The sequence below is a fragment of the Orcinus orca genome, chromosome 4 (genome assembly GCF_937001465.1).
Source record: "Orcinus orca chromosome 4, mOrcOrc1.1, whole genome shotgun sequence".
Taxonomy (NCBI): Eukaryota; Metazoa; Chordata; class Mammalia; order Artiodactyla; family Delphinidae; genus Orcinus; species Orcinus orca.
In genome coordinates, this window is record NC_064562.1 from 73,710,341 (window position 1) to 73,728,481 (window position 18,141).

Here is an 18,141-nt window from a genome sequence, read left to right on the forward strand (position 1 = left end):
CTCTTGTGACTCTGCCCTAGTCCCAGAGCATCCAGAGCACACTTCCAGCCCTCATTGCTTCCTCCTGAGATCCCTAATGGACACCCCCACGCCCCAAAAATCTTCAAAGCGCATCCACGTCTGGTTCACCAGGAACAATTACACCTCTTTTTCCTTGACAGGATTTGAGAGGGTGGGTCTACCCCAGTGCAGCCACCAAAACAACAGCTTTTGGTCAGAACTTCTCTCTTCCTTTGGGTTTCCTGGGCAGGAAAAACCTCAGAATTCATTCTGCTTCACCTTGCTTTATTTTGGTCAGGCACAAATAAAGTTTCCTGACTATTTCAAAAGTCACCAATTGTGAGTCTAGAAGCCCACCCTCTTAAAGCTTGGGGTTGGAAAGTAACTCCCCTCTTAATGCCTCTTCCTCAAAAGAGGATGGAACAGCCCAGCAGGGCTCCAAAGAAACATCTTTACTAATCCTTTTCATAAGATCCTCTCTTTACACCGTGATCCTCTTGTATAGTCTCTAAGTAAGTGAGAGTGTTCAAGAAATAAAAGAGTAGGTTCTTAATCAGTCTCTTTTAAAATCTTCCTGGGTAGATTTGTTTCACACTCACTTTGGTATCTGATATTATCAAAATAGAGTCTACATTGAAACTGAAACAGGAAGAATCCAGTCCTAACACACACCCTAGAGTCATATAAATGTCATGTTATCTTTGACTAGAGATAAGCTTATTAAGCTTACTAAATTAAATGATTAGAATGCACAAATGAAATGTACAACTTTCAGGAATGTCACTTGGATAAAGCTGAATGGCTTTAAAATGAAGTGGAACTAGTCTTTATTTGGGCAGAGTCTGTCAAAGCCAATAGTGTTAGTGGATTTTTTTTGGAGGGGTGGGGCTCTGTTGGGTCTTTGTTGCCGCGCACGGGCTTTCTCTAGTTGCAGCGAGTGGGGGCTGCTCTTCGTTGCGGTGCGGGCTTAAGGTTTTAGAATCTGATGATAATAAATGGGCCATACCCTCCCCCACCCCGCAAAAATCGCAAACACACACACACACACAGAAAAATGCTTAAAATATTGCATACAATTTCAGCCATGAACTCTGGATTAAGCACCCCTCAGGGACATGACAGTTATAGGTTCCTTCAAGCTGGTTGCTACCTTGAGGAGTAATTTGTGTGTTACATAACACTGTAGTTATATCCTCTGCCAAACAATCTTCTGTTAGCAGATTCCCTTAATAATTATAGTTCAAATTAGAAACAATTATGAACAATATAAAGGTATTCCTTTTGGATTATACTACTGTTCATATATACTGTCAACCTGGGCTTTATGTCAATCTGCAAATTTAGACATTATATCACAGATATAAAACTTTATGAAGGAAATGAAAATAATATAAAAATAATGAAAATACAAACTAGGGAAAAAGAAGATACAGAAATGCTTATCCTAAAAATCACTTTATTTTTGTCGCCCAATTTAATAAATGTAACAAATTAAAGAATATGTAAATTTTTTAAAATGTAAACTATCTTTTTCTATAATTGCAGAATGGGGAGAAATAAGAGATATAAATTGTCTCCCACACTTTCTATCCCTGACAACATCTACGCTATCTTTTAACTGTATCAGGCGCTCACCACGTTTGCAGAATGAGCAAACTTTTAGTTTAAAATTGTAGTAGAAATTGCTCTCTCACTCTCTTATTTTTTAGTGGTAATTAAAGATGTGAGCAAATAGGAAGATTCATTTATGGACAAAAGGTAGTAAATAACAGAAAGGGGAAAGATCAGATAAATGGCTTCTTGCAATTTTATACCACCTGTAATTGCTATGGAAAATTTTTGTGACAAGTCACAATTATCTCGCATAATGAGAATTTTCTCTGTAACATATATACAAATATATATATATAGGTGATAATATTTGACTTCATTCTATGAAACATCTATGAATATCTCATTAATATTTTCACCTTTTTTAGCATGTGCTCACTAATTAGATTCAATTAGAAAGAAAAAGTGTCTGAAAATAAAATGATCCATCCTCATTATAATGTTGAAAATGCTTTGCCATTTAACACTGAGTTTCCAATTTATTCGTTTGAATTTTAAAATTCCTCAGTTTCATAAATATTTTAATCATGGTAAAAAAAGAATTCTGTAAAAATCTAAAAATAACCATAGACAATATTTAGGGATCCACACTTCTCTCATATTAAATCTAGAACTGAAAACTGCCTCTATTCGGGAAATCATCAAATGAATAATTTCTCTGGAAGTTGGAGTCAGGTTGAAATTTTTACTATGTTACAATAAGACCAAACTATTTTAAACCCCTCGTGACTCTGAAAAGAATATCATAGTGTGAGGATAATGACATAGTAAAGGACATTGCAGATGTATATACCAGGAAATAGGTGAAGATCCATATATGTACATACATGAGTACTCTGGAATTTTGATGAACTTTAGAATTTTATAGATCTCTGAAAGTAGGTATAGATCAGTGTTATCAAACCATCTTTCCCTTTTTATAGCAAATAATTTGTAATACATGGTTTACCACCCAAATGAAGACCACAGATATGAAGATCTACCTACACATATTTTTTAATATCTATATAATGCCTCATCTGCTATTTAAGTATAAATAATAAGAAAGCAGTTTATTAGGGAAAAAATCTGAAGTTCAGTATGTATACTCTTAGGCATAGCTACACAAGAAGATTTCATGACATAGTCAGGTGCTGGCCTCTATCCATATAATTACATAAATGCAAAACTACAAATGCTACCTGATTCAGGTGTGAAGGATTGGGGACTCAAATTCTATGAATAACTTGCTATTGCTGAAATGATTTTGTGAAAGAGTGGCTGATACTAAACAATGCTGGCTAAGACTTTAAACAAAATAAAGTGCAATAATCCCTCAATATACACAGTAATGTGTATTTCAGGAAAAATATCTCTGTAAAATTATGCAAGGAATCTTTATATCTCTCTCTATAAAAAACAGAATTGAGTTTCTATTCAAATAAATAAGAACAGATTTTTTTTCGTTGCATGACTGTCCTATGTGCCATTTGAAAATCATGTGGAACAAAGGAGAATTGCATATATAATATTTCTGGTCCCTTATAACTAAAAAGACTAGTAACACTCACTTCCGATCATTATGACAAGAAATATATGGTCTCATACTGTCTAAGTGGCATAGAGAACAGATGCATGGACCATTAAATGTGGAATAGACATTAAAGGCCATCTAGCAGAGGTTAGGAACTGGCTTCCAGAAGACTTGCCATGATTGGCTTGGCTAACAATGTCAATATCTCAGGTAAGTATTGACACTTTTAAGTTGATTGCAGCCCCCATTCACAGTAATTACTCTGCACATTTATTTTCCCTTCTATCTCCTAAAAACCAGTTACGTAAGAAATGCCTGATTTTTGTCCAATTCTCTTACTTTACAAAGAATTAAATTGAAGAGTTCAGTTGGACATCATATAAATAGTAAAATTAAATCTTGCTAACTGCTTTTTCACATTAAAGATTTTAATCCACAAACTTAAAGATAACTAGTGGAGGGATTTCACATAAAGTATATGTAATGTTATTGAGTGAAATGGCTCCCAGTGCGCCCCAAATCAGTGTCCAGCATCCAAAGTTGAAGACAAAGAGGCACTAATTACCCAACATTTTAAGGAGAGCTGGTCAACAGCTAAGGGCAAACATTGTCTACCCCCACCCTGACTCCTGAGTTAACTATGGGTTTGGAGAACCAGCCTCAACTATACCACCAGCTGCAATTCCATCTTCTTTCCCAATCTAAGAAAGAGGTTGGGTCCATGTGGAGTAAGAGAGAGAAAGACATTAGGTTATTTTTCTTGTAAAAACTGTAAGTTCTTAGAGAAAATATTATTAATCCCTCTCCCCACAGGGAAGGGGGTGCTGCTTCTCAAAAAATCTGAAACCATGCTGTACTCTTAGAAATGAATGTCCTTCAGGAGAAAGAGCTGGCATACCCTTCCCTAAGTTAGTTGACTGTTAGGCATTAGACTCCTCAGAGCAGGACAAGAAAATTAGGGAGAGGTACAGAAGTGAAAGGACTAGAGTGACCTGTTTTCAGTATTTGTCGTGTTGAAAATGTGTGGGTTTCTCAGAAATCAGGGGAATACAACAGAATATCTGAGCTATCTTGCCAGTGAGCCATAAATGAGAATTGACCTCAAGGCAAGAGGATAACAACAGCACAAACTTTTGGATATACTGCTTGCTACAGGGGTTAAGATGAGGAGGGAAATTTGAGCTCAAGGCTTACTTTTCAGATCAGGGAAATGACAGTGGGAGACTGCCTAAGATTCTCTTAAGAACTCGAGTATACAGCCCGACAGGGCAAACATTTAGATATCTGCCACACACAGGTATCAAGAACAAGACTGTATTAGTTTCCTATAGCTGTCATAACAAATTACCACTAACTAGGTGGCTTAAACCAATAAAAACTTACTACCACACGGTTCTGGAGTCCAGAAGTCCAAAATCAAGGTGTCTGAAGTGTGGGTTCCTTTTGAAGGCTTGAGGAAGAATTCATTCCATGTCTCTCTCTCCTAGCTTCTGATGGCTGCCAGCAATGCTCGATGTTCCTTGGCTTGTAGATGTAAAACTCCAATCTCTGTCTCCATCTTCACATAACTTTCCTCTCTGTATGTCTCTGTGTTTTCTCCTTTTCTTTCTTGTATAAGGATGTTCATTGTTGGATTTGGGGACCATGCTATAAAAGCAGGAGGATCTTATCTTGAGATCCTTAATTACATCTGCAAACACCCTATTTCCAAATATGGTCACATTCACAGATACCAGGGGCTAGGACTTGGACATATCTTTTTAGGGTGACTATTCACCCAATTGCTATCTGTCCTTAGAAGCTTTGTAGCCAAAAACAGGAGATTCTATCTCTTCCCTCTGAAATGATAAGAGTAATCTTGTCCCCTAAGCTGAACCCTCAATTCCTAATGGAAAAAATTTTGGACCTGGAAGAGAGAAGTGGTGGATGTATTCCAAAGCCATGCTCCTCAGCATTCCCTTCATGTGTTGGAGCCAGGAATCTGGTCTGTGCTAAGTAGAGGTGAGGAGATGAGATTTATAGAGTTTAAGTTTCAATGTTTTAACTGGGCTGGTTATAATAAGTGAGATTGACTGGGAATAGGGAATCTCTCTCAAATATTTTTTAAGGGACCAGAAATGGAGATAAGTTACAGCATAGCTAAAGGCAGTGATTGAAGAAAAATAAAGCTGCTTTATTTTTTTTTAAAGCAATTGAATTTAGACGGCTCAACAAACTGATTATTTAAACCTTGAATGGTTTTAAATATATATATTTTTAAATGTTTGAAGAGAGTAGTTAAATTGTGGGTGAAAGGGGCAAGACACAGTAATCAAATCCCCCCATCCAGAAGTTGTCTTCTTTATTCAGTACTTAAATCTGATCTGATACATTATCATCTCTTTCTTGAATAATATGTTTAAAATGTTTTCAATATGTTCTTACTCCTATATCTAATGTTTTTCATAAATTTATAAATATACGGTTTCTTGTAGAACAAGGATTTATAGTAAATCTGAGCTGAGACAATTGCATGTTATATTTTATGGATAGAATTTGTAGAAGATGAATAGAAAAGTGATTAGATGAAGAGCCTATGAAATGTATCTCAAGACTGCAAAATATAACAAGTCTTAGCTCATCCTTTGGATAAGTGTGAAGGGCTAAAATTAGTAATAATAGCATATCTTTTAATGGATAAAAATCCCAAACCATCTAATTGGAAAAAAATCCATTGGAATCTACATCGAATTAAATTAAATTCAATCACATTAAATCTTAATTACTTACATTTTACTGTGAGCAGTACCAAGAAGTCAAAAGACACAGATCTTGTCTTGATAGAGATTAAAAGCTAATTGGGGAGATTAGACTTGAACAATGAAGAATTAAAATCACAGTGAGGAATAATTTATAAAGAGTATTTGTAAAACAGTAGTAATATAAGATTTCAGAGGAGAGAGGGTTAAAGAGGGTCAGTCAGGAAGTCTTCTTTGAAGAAGTGGAATTTGAAGAACAGAAGAACAATTGTAGGGAGATATTGTTGGGTGAGAGAATCACATCTGTAGATGCAGATTTATTTTTCCAAACATTGCATTAATCAAAAATTGCAGTATTTGGAAACTCAAATTAATAAGATAAATACCTTGATAATATATTAGTCTCATTTTAGAGTCTGACATGTTTACCACTATTAAAAAATGTACACAACACACCATGCTTTACCTAGGAAAAAATGATTATTGACCAAGTTTCCTAGAATTTTTTGTTTTCTGTTGGAAAACTATTATAAGAGAATTTCTGTTAACAAATCTCCTGAGCTATTTCAAAGGTACTGACCTCTGAGTGTTGATGAACCCTGATGAAGAAAAATTATGAAAGTCAATTTTTTCGAATAAGATGATGCCTAAGACTTCAAATAATTGTATTTTTATAGATATCAAAGTATTTTTCCTGTACTAAGATTTTTCATGCAATGTGTGGCAAGTTTTGTATACATCATACAGTGATATTCATAACACTTCCATTTTTATAGCTTTTTTCCTATTTATCTAATGACCCTAACAACTAACTTCTCTGCTAGCTGCAGTGGCCCCTTCTGTCATTTATGAGTCAGTTAATACTTATAGGCTCACCATCACAAGCTTGATAGAAAGCTATGTCAAAAATATAACTTACATCTGGTTAAGTGACTAAGAGTTCATGCTTTTAAACAAATCTATTTTTTAAATTATGATTGCTAAATATTTATAAGGGATGGATAAAAGTTTTATGAGGCCTAAAACTCAAACAATTTGGAGGACTCTACTGAAGAAAAATAAACTAACATCTTTTAAAAAACTAACATCTTTTGATTGTAGCACAAACATAAAATTGAGGGAAAAAAAATCTGTATTAGTTAACTGCCTGACACTTTTGTACACCTTTCCTGTATATTCCAAAATACATATAAAATTAATGAATCTAACACATATAAGTGCAACTTAAAATTTCTTCTAGGTCATATTGACCTACATAATTATGTAAACAATATTCTTCTATAAAGTACAGCAGAATATACACCCCAAAAATGCCTCTTTGGCATAAGCATTATTTTGAGCTGATTATTTTGAGCAACAGCACAGCAGGAAAAGCTCTCAGAAAAGTAGAAGGTACCCTTTTGAAAGAGAAATTTACATTTATAAATGAAATCTTCATTTGTAAGGGTGTCTCCTTCTCTGTATCAGGAAGAGAAGGATGACTCTAAGTCACAAGAGAATCTTAATCAGTAGAGAAGGCACTCGCTTAAGTCTTCATAACAAACATTATAGTTATTTGCTAAGCTTTTCCTAGTAACCTCTTCATAACTGGCCTCTGCCAAACACACACATTTCTTTCTTTTATCTTTAGGTTAAAATGACATTCAAGCCTGAGTTCTAAGCCACCCCAGAGAGTTTTTCACGTTTTCCTGGGTATCTCCCAAGTATACCTGAGTTGTACATGTTAATAAACTTGCTTGGTTTACTTTTGTTAATCTGTCTTTTATTACAGGGATCTCAGACAAGAACTCAGGCAGATAGAGGAAAAATTATCTTTCCTCCTCTATATTCTTCATTTTTCTACATTAATATATCCAAGTGCAATTGAGTTAAACAGAGATTATCGAAAGGTCATCTTTGCCAACCCCTATGCAACCTCCCCCACCTCCCACTCTCACTTCCCATGTTCCAATATTTAGGAGGATGTGGTGGTGTCAAAAAATACTGAAGAAAGGAGGTATGTACTATTGTGCTCACTCTGGTGTTGTCTCCCGTCCTCAAATGAATGAAGGAACGAATGAATGAATTCTATTCAACATTTAATCATGGTCAGTACAGTCTAGGCACTGATAGGCTGGATCTCAGAGATTTCAATTGTTCTTGGTTGTTGTTTCAGATTTTATTTCTCAAGCAAGATAGTTTGTTGTTTCAGAGTCTTAACTGGGTCTTATGGTTTATTTGTAGCCCACTTCCTTACCTGGCACACTGCCTCTAGCATAATAGTTGAAGATTGCTTCTTCAACTACCCCTAAGAGCCCTTTAAAAACTCAAAGACCATAGAAATAGTATATTTTTGTGAGTACTTCTTATTCTTACCTCAGTCTTAGTGTACTAATGAATTTAACATCATTAAAGAGCTGCAACTGACAAAGTGACTTAGACTCCTCCAACCATGGTCAGCCTTATAAGATGTTCTTATGCATGTTTCAGACACAGCAAGCCTGAAATAGCACACCAAATTAGGTATTTGCAATTATCAGAGGTCTTGGAATGTGCTGTTACATTTGAGCCACGCTCTACTACCACATCACATATATTGCCCGTGCCCATATCAGATTATGCTTTTCATCCTCTTACATGTTTTTGGTAATCCACATACCCACAAAGCATTCCTTTATTTGACCCATTCATCTTCTGGCTCAAGACTAAAACAATATAGAGGGGGTATAATGAAAAGAAAATTGGATTTATAAACATAAAGTCCTAGGTCCAGGGCATTCTCCAAGTTTGATTGTTTTTCCCCTCTGCAATGACAAAAAGAGTGCTATAATCAACATGTATACATATTGAACAAACTGAACTTGCCTAATCTGACTGTGAAGTTTAGTCAGTTTTAATGAAGACTCATGACAATAATACAGCTTCCTTTATATATCATGGACTCAAAATACTGCCAACTGCACTTTTACTGAGCCTTGAAGTCATGTGCTGAGCATGTGAAGATGAAGGATTCTATCAATTTTATTCCACTCTTCCCTTGCCCTCTCCATTGCACCTCTCTGAATAGATTTTTCAAATAATTTCACTGAAATCGAGACTCTTAGAGTTCCCTCTGGCAGACCTATAAATCACATATTTTAATAGTGACTTCTATTTTCTGGGCCTTCTCTATTTTTCTATTAGTTTTCACATTGGGTTTTGTTGTCTACCTCTCAACTTCCATGGAATACAAAATTATATCCTTAAGCATGATGTTCTGATTTACTTCTGGATTAGCTAATTTAGCTCTTTACTTTTGTTATGAGAGTGACAGTAATTTATCTTGTACTTCTGTCCACAGCTGCTTCTCAACTTCCAAGATTTCTATTGCTGTTACAGACTGCATGTCTATAGACAACACCAGTGATCAAAAAACTTTTCTCTGAGCCGGCTGGCTAACAAAGCAGTCGCTAAGCCAAAGAATCCAATTTATGATAAATGGTTAAGTGCTTTAGAGTTGTTTTCCATATATAAAAAGATCCATTCAGATGACCTTGTACAGGTCTTGTAAGCAACTCTTTTGCTTCTTTCCTATTGGCCCATTCCTGTTCCCCTTTAACGTTAGAAGAACCTAACTACAGAAAGGAGACCATGAGACAGTTTAACCTAACTCCTGACTTATGCTCTACTGAATGCACACCATGCCTTGTCTAACCTGTTGATTCTTTTCCTAGATTAAAATAAATAAGAATGAAGAATTAAGTAGTTAAGGAATGACTAGCTCTATACCCCCCAGGAGCTCCCTTAGCAATCCTGCAGGCAGATCACATGGTCTAGATAAAATCTGAAGAAAGATAATGAGAAGTCAGCCAGTCTTCACACAATGGAGAATGATGCAGAACCTAACCTCCTGCCTCGATGATTCACCGGGATTCTTTCACCCTTTTCCCTTTAAAAACTGTTATGGACAAGCCTAATTTCGGAGTTGGTTTTGGAGACATAAATCCACCTTCTCCACAGATTATTGGCCTTCTGATTAAAGCAACATTTCCTTTTTACCAACACTTCCCTCTTGAGTATTGTCTTTTGAGTGGCAAACAGCCAAACCTGAGTTTGGTAACAGTCTCAACACCTGGCATAGGAACAAATAAATTTCATTTCCAAAGACTTAGGAAGATAAAGCAGGTAGAGGAGATTGAACCATACAAATAACACTACAAACTTCATTTAGTCATTGGGCTGAACCTCACTCTTATAGTTTTATCTCCTCTCCTTTTTCTACAATGAAGGTTCTGAAATGTAGTGCAGCAGGAAAAGGAAATCTGCAGGAGAGAGTGGAAGGGAAAATGAACATTTTGAATAGTCCACAGATAACATGAGTGTCTTAAAAATATATATATCGGGCTTCCCTGGTGGCGCAGTGGTTGAGAGTCCGCCTGCCGATGCAGGGGACATGGGTTCGTGCCCTGGTCTGGGAAGATCCCACATGCCGCGGAGCGACTGGGCCCGTGAGCCATGGCCGCTGAGCCTGCACATCTGGAGCCTGTGCTCCACAACGGGAGAGGCCGCAGCAGTGAGAGGCCCACGTACCGCAAAAAAAAAAAAAAAAAAAAAATATATATATATATATATATATATATATATATATATATATATATAAATTGGTGGCTGGTACATAGCTTTCAGTCCTGAAATGATGGCAAAGGTCTATTGTTGTGACTGTTAAAAGCAATGAGAAATAAGTTAAAAGCAAATTTGAACTAATCCACAGCAAAGGAAATAACAACTTTTAGAATGATTTATTTGAAAGTCCATTTAAATACATGATAAATTAGAAATCTAAAGGAGTATTATTTGGCAGCATTTCTGGGGGAAAAAAAAAACGAGTATGAAGATTAAAATGTAGCCAAAAAATAAATGAACTAGAGACAAATTCATATCTAAAAATAGAACCTCACAATTTACAACTCAGAACAATTATTTCTAAATTTAAAAAATACAAGCACAAGGTCAATTTGAAAAGATACACTATCTTAGTAGTGAAATTTATGAAATGCTTCAAGAATAGGACTTGGCTTCTTTTTAAATGTTTATCCAAAAAATTTTGCACTCAAATGAGTTCAGAACAGCACACTATCACCACCCCATTATCACTGGAACCATTTCCTGTGGCTAAAGAATGTGTTCTTTTAGAATTTTCAATGCAACACAATTGTTTTAAAATAGTTAATTCTTCTCCATTCCTACTCCAGCCACCTTCATTGTGTATCTAGAGGATTCATGTGGTGAAATTCTGTGTTTCAGTTTCAATCTTAGTCACAAAAGCAAGCCTTCTAATTCTGTCACCATTTAATGATCGACAGACGATTTTGCACTCATTTGACCTTTTCCATGCTTTCCACTCTCTCTTGTTTGATTAGGAGTCCATTCCTGCTTTCTTACAATAAAAGGTAGAACGGATAAACCAGTCAGAATTCAGAATATTTAAGTAGTTAAAGCATAACAACAGACTTCTGCTGGCATGTAATGCTGATGTTAAAATTCTAATGACTCATTCCCCTGCTACAGAGGAGGAAAGGAATAGAAATAGACATAACATGAATCTGTTCTTCTGAAACTAATTATAACAGGAATTTGAGATGGTAGAGACTTCATCCACTCATGTAAATAGTGTTTTTCTTTAGCTTGATGGGGAACCCCTTGGGATTTACCAAAACTCAGGCTTTTGGGGTATAGAATCAGGTTAGTTTAGGGTTCAGTATTAAAAGATATGTTTTAAAGATAAAAGAATAGAAGGATGTGAAAGAAGGTAGAGAGAGAAGTTATAAACAAAGGTAGAACCTCTTTATTGAGGCATAATATAAAAGAAAACTTGTTTAAAAAAGAAATCAGACTCTAAGGAAAAAACTTGGAATCATTCTATGACAATAAATGAATATCTATACAAGATATTTCCTTTTTTTCCCTTGTGCTACAATAATGTAATCCCAGATACTATAAACTATTCTTATCCTACACTATAAGAAATAATAGTCAAAATAATCCAATAAATGTATTTCCTGAATTTGGGGAGGTGGTTTGCATGAAATTAGTGATATCAGTGACTGAATCCAGCATGTCTCCTGTCCTCTTGGAGCCTATATTCAAGTTCATAAGAGAGACATTAACTAAATGATCACACAAAGAAATATAACATTGCCATTGTAATAAGTAATGTGAAGGATACAGGAATATGTCACCCCAAAATATGCCTCTTTGGCGTATGGATTATTTTGAACTAAAGGCCACAGAGAACCAGCAGATGCAGAAAAAGTGTTAAAAACAGGGCACAAGTTTTCCACTTGTGAAGGAAATTTACATTTATAAATTTACATTTATAAAGGAAGTTTCTATCTGTAAAAGGTGTCTCCTTCTACCATACTAGGAAGAGGAGGACTTTTAATACCTCTTATCAATGGAGAAGGCACCTACTGACTTAAAGCTGCATAACAAACCTTATTAAACCTTTGTTTACTATGCTTTTCCAGGTTACTGTCCCCTGCCTGGAAGCCTAAAACTTCTTTTTCATTGGTTTAGCTTAAGATATTATGTTAATTTAAGTTCTAAACACCCCTTTGGGTTAGTCATCACTAAGTGTTTTTCTGTGTATATGTGTGATGCACATGTCTATAAATTTCTATTGTTTTTCTCTTGTTAATCTGTCTTTGGCCAGTCTAATTTACAGAGCCCCAGCTAAAGAACCTAAAATAGGTAGAGGAAAAGAAACTTTTCTTACCTTACAAATGTTTCAGGAAGGAACACAGTGATTATGAGAACTTGTAATGGAGGAAATGACCAAGGTGGAAAGTCCTGGAAGGCTTGACCAAGGAAGTAGTGATTGACCGAGACATGAAGGAGAGGGAGAGTTTAGTGAAGGCAAGAAAGGACTCCTGGTAGAGGAAACAGTCCCCAGAAAGGCAAGAACAGAAGGTAGTTTGACACTTTTAAGGAAATATGAGATTGATGTGGCTTTTGTAAAAAGATCAAGGGGAAGAACGTTGCAAGACATGGAGGAAAATAGGGATAAAATATAATGCAAACCTTTGTATCTTGTATCTCATGTTAAAGATTTTGACCTTTTTAAAAACAATGAAATAATTGTTTGAAAAATAAATAAATAATAAATTCAAACAAAAAATAAAAATGAGACATGTGTGTGCATCCACATGTGTGTATCTGTACGTATGTATGAATAAGAGATGATTTCTATTTACAGTACCACATTAGTACACTGTGGAGTACACTGTGGAGAATGGGTTGGTGGATAGTAAGGCAACAGGAGATAGTGAGGATCCAGGTGAGGAAACTATTGAGACTCTCTAAGTCTGTGATGGTTGCAACCAGGATGGAGCAGGAGGTGGTGAGGAAGAGAAGTATTTGGAGGATACAGGTTATACAGCACTGAAAAGTTTACAACCACTGTCTAAAACAGAAGGGAGTTGAATCAATTTTAAAAGGCATGGCAGGGCTTCCCTGGTGGCACAGTGGTTGGGAGTCTGCCTACTGATGCAGGGGACGCAGGTTCGTGCCCCGGTCCAGGAGGATCCCACATGCTGCGGAGCGGCTGGGCCCATGGGCCACGGCCACCGGGCTTGCGCGTCCGGAGCCTGTGCTCCGCAAGGGGAGAGGCCACAACAGTGAGGGGCTCGAGTACCGAAAAAAAAAAAAAAAGGCATGGCAGTTGTGAAATTTAATACACAGATGATACTGGTAAAAAATAAACAAGACCATATAGAAAATAGATTATTATTTAATCATTCATATTATCTCTTTTACTCCTCACCACTTTTCAGTGAAGTAGAATCTATTATTCTTTATCTTAGGTTTGCATATGAGGAAGCTAAACTTTAGAGAAGTGGAGTGTCTCACCCATGGTCACTCAGATAAAGGGTGCCACAGCTAGGCTCTGACTCTGAGTTTGAAGCCTGGTTAATGACTTCATCATTACTTGTTTGAAGTAAGTTTTCTTGTTGTTGAGGTAAACCATTAGAACTTATCTCTGACCCAATAGACAGTTTATTGTCCACTTTTTGAGAATGGTCTAGAATAACATTTCCCAAAGCACCTAAGATTTTATTAGGTATTTCATTTTAATAAAAATAACTTCATGGCCATATATATATATATATATATATATATATATATATAAAGTTTGCAAAATTTTCATCAAACAAGGCTATTTCAGATTAAATTGAATTATTTCCCTGATTCTTCTCCCTTACAATGCATCCACACCTTGCCATGGCCTCATCATGGGTATATTTCACCACCCCTTGACTTTGGCTTAGTCAAATGACTGACTTTGATTAAAGGTCTATGGGTAGATGTAACAATGTGCCAGTGCCAAGCCCAGAACTTAGAAGGATGCATGTTTGTGCTTATTATCTTGCACCTGTGTGCCAGTGCTATGAGAGGAAGGGACATCTCTGGCTACCTCTCTGACACAAGGAAAATAAGAGATACTGAATATGCCCACTCTGACTTCAACCTTTAATTAGAATCAGGATCTGAGGCATCACTGTCTGCAGAGTGCCACCTAGTCAAGTTCAACTGAGATCAGCCAAGCCCCACAAGACAAACAGATACACAAGAATAAATGTGTTATTTCAATCCACTGAATTTTGGGGTGGTTTGGTACAGATCATTGTTGTGATTTCTCAGAATCTTTATTATGCTGGGAGCCCGAGGATCTCTCCATTAGAAGAGTCTTTCTCTGCAGCATTAGGAAGTACTAGATTAGAATAAGATCAATCAGAAATAATAGTTTTCCCTAAGTCTATATTAGTTTAATACTCTTTAGTTTTGGGGGGCAGCAAATGAGCATAGTAATATATGTCATATGTTTTAGGATGTTGAATGGGACGTTTCGTATTGACTTGAAAAATTTGGTGAAATCCCCAAGCTGCAGAAAGTAGGTGATATATAACTGCCTCAACCAAAGAGAGCTACAAACATTCCCACAGAACTTAATAACATGTGATTAAATTGGTTCTTTGACTATCAATAACCATCATCCACTTCCAGTCTTTGTTAAAAATGACTGGAAGATTCATAAGGAGATTACTTAAAGGAAATTCATAAAAGTAGAGAAACCTGTGCCTCAGTCTTTCCTTCATCCATGGAAAGGAAAGAGTGTTTCCATTGTCCCACCACTGCCAAGTGAAGAGAGGTGCCCCCCAAAATTATTAATATAAATAAGAGTTTTCTGTAAGAGGGAATATTAGCATCTCTCTCATTATTTGTATCTTATGCTTGTGAAGCTACAGATCTAATGACGTAAAGCATGAGAGAATTCTTAAGAAAAACTGATGCGAGTCTTCTGGGTTTGGGGGTAATGTGAAGAGAAAGACTGTACACACTTATCTTGGGAACTTCAGAGGAGGCAATGATGCCAGCCTTGGTAACATTAACTGACAAGGTGAAGGGAGAGGACAGTACAGCAAGCAGGCAGCCATATGCCTTAGTTCTTCTGGGCAGCAAGTGAGCATAGTAACATATGCCATATGTTATGGGACATTTGATGGGATGTTGAATGGGACATTTGCTATCAACTAAAAAATTTAGCTAAATTTGGCATTTTGTAGAGCCAGGAGGCATGAGTTCCCTTGGGCCACAAGAATGCCACTATGGGTAAGTGGCTTGACCTGGAGCTGTGGACTAGGGGACAGAACCACTTGGATGGGAAAGAATTAATAAAAGAGTAGAAAGAGACCAGCCCAAAAGTATTATCTGTTGTGTATAAGCCTACATAAACCCATGCATGCCTGACATGGCAGAGTGTATTGAGAGTCAGTTTACACCGGTATCCAACCAATGAAAATATTTGCTCTATTTCTCTGTTGAATTATTTCTCTGTTGAATATAAACCCTACCCTGGCAGTATCAGAAGGATTGGGAAGGAGGTGGAGGGAAAGGGAAAAAGAGACTAGGTCTCATCCCTACTGCAGGTACCAGGCCACAGATTCAGTGTGAGGAAAGGGAGAAGAAAAGACTTAAATTTTATTTAAGATTAAATAAGACTATTTTTATAGTTGACAGTGACTGTGTACAGCCACAGGATCTGCCAGAGATACTGTCATCAGGTAGGGAAAGAAAAGCCTATATCAAAACACAGAAAAAGGGAAAGAATAAAGAATAAAGCTGTTCCCTTATTGCCCTTTACTAAGTTAACCTGTTTTCTTAAAAAAATTAGCCATATATATACATATATATGGCACCTGTGTGGTGAAGAATTTGACCTTGCCCCACAAGAGCTTGGCCTTTGTCTTCAGCTTCTGCCAGGTATTCTATACCATTGTTTAAAGGTGAGGGCTCTTGCCACACTGGACCTTAGTGTGGAGCTGGTCCTGCTAGAAAGACCAACCATGTGGATTAGAGTGGGGGCTTTGAATCCCATGGTATCAACTGACCTGGTTTTATGGGTTGAGTGTTTGTGTCCTTCCAAAATTCATATATTGAAGCCCTAAACCACAATGTGACAGTATTTGGAGAAGGGGCTTTGGGGAAGTAACTTTGGTTAGATGAGCTCATGAGGGTGGGGCCCTGGTCTAATGAGATTGGTGCTCTTATAAGAGACACCAGATAGCTCTTTCTCTGTGAGCCCACAGAAAGATGGTGGCCATTGACAAGCCAGGAGAAGAGGCCTTAGAATAAAGTCTACCTTACCAAGACATTGATCTTGGACATCCCAGCCTCCAGAACTATAAGAAATAAATTTTTGTTGTTTAAGTCATCCAGTCTGTGGTATTTTGTTATGGCAGTCCAAGCAGAGTAATCTACCTGGTGATTGAGTTAAACCACATAGGCAACAAATCAATCAATTATTCCTATGTAATAAAACCTCAGTAAAAACTCTGGACATTGAAACTCGGGTGAATTTCTCTGGTTGGCAACACTTCAGGTGTATTGTCACCACCAATTCCAGGAGAGTAAATCACCCAGAAGTCAATAGAAGCTTCACATCTGGAACCCTCCCAGGCTTTGCCTTATGCATCTCGTCCCTCGACTGATATTTTCATATATTGTCTTTTCCTGTAATCATCTGTAACCATGAGTATACTGGCTTTCAATGAGTTCTGTGAATCCTTCTAGCTAATTGTTTAAATTTTGAGTGGTTATGGTAACCCCCAAAACTTGCAGTTGATGTCAGAAGTCTTGGGCACACTTGGCAGTCTAGAGGTATGTATCCTCAAACCTCACAATCTGGCAAACTGGTAACATCTTATTATATCTGTGAGAGTAAATGTTTAAGTCTAACTAAATTCACAATATGTGAATTAAGTCCTGCTGCTCATACAGTTGATCAAATTAATTAACATACATTAATAATGTATATATTTCTTATTTATAAAGGTAATACAAAAAGATAAAAATTAAAAAACAAAATGTCATTTTAGAAGAATTTAGGAAATAGAACATGAAAAAGGAAATTAAAATCATTAGTAATAATATCAACCAAATATATGCAATATGAGTATGTTAACCTTTTACTGTATTAACATATATTCTCGGTCATATGAGCTAATATTATTAACATATTGTTCTGCAAAAAGGTTGTAACTACTTTCCAAGCACAGATGAATTTCTAGGCTCTAAACAATGTCATTCTTTCCTAGTCTCCTTATTTGTTTACTTGCTGTACTCTTCTTTCTTCTACATGTAAACTTTATTCTCAGGCACCACAGAGTGGCAGGATGGCTGCAGTAACTCCAGTCATATATTCTTGGGTTCAAGTTCAGTGGTAAAGCCTCTTTACAAGTAGCCCCCAGAAAGAGCCTAAGATCTGAATGGATCCTCTTTGGACACATGCCCAGCTCTGAACTACTGATTGCCTTGAGCCTAGATTACAAGGTTCACCTCTGGGGTCGGAGGTGGAGTCCCCAAGTGAATTTCATGGAGTGATGTCAGAAGAGAATAACTGCTGGAGAGTTCAAGGAAAAACAAATGGTCATCACAGTACACTTATAGGCTATTGGTATTTCTCTGTGAGCTATTTCCAAACTTTGTCCTAAAGTAATTAAAATTTCCTTGTGAATTTGTTTTTTTGAAAAGCAAGAGGTTAAGGTTCTAAACTATTTTTCTGTCATATTTCTTAATCATATCCGTCCAGTTTGTCATTACATTTGATTTGATTAATATTTCCACATAGATATTTTTCTAAGGGACATAACTGTCTCTTTTGTCATTTCTTTCATTTGTTTTGTGCTTTTAAAAGTCCTCCCTGTAATACAATCCAAAGTTATCCACATATTTATTCTTGTATTGATTTTTGTTTTGTTTTTT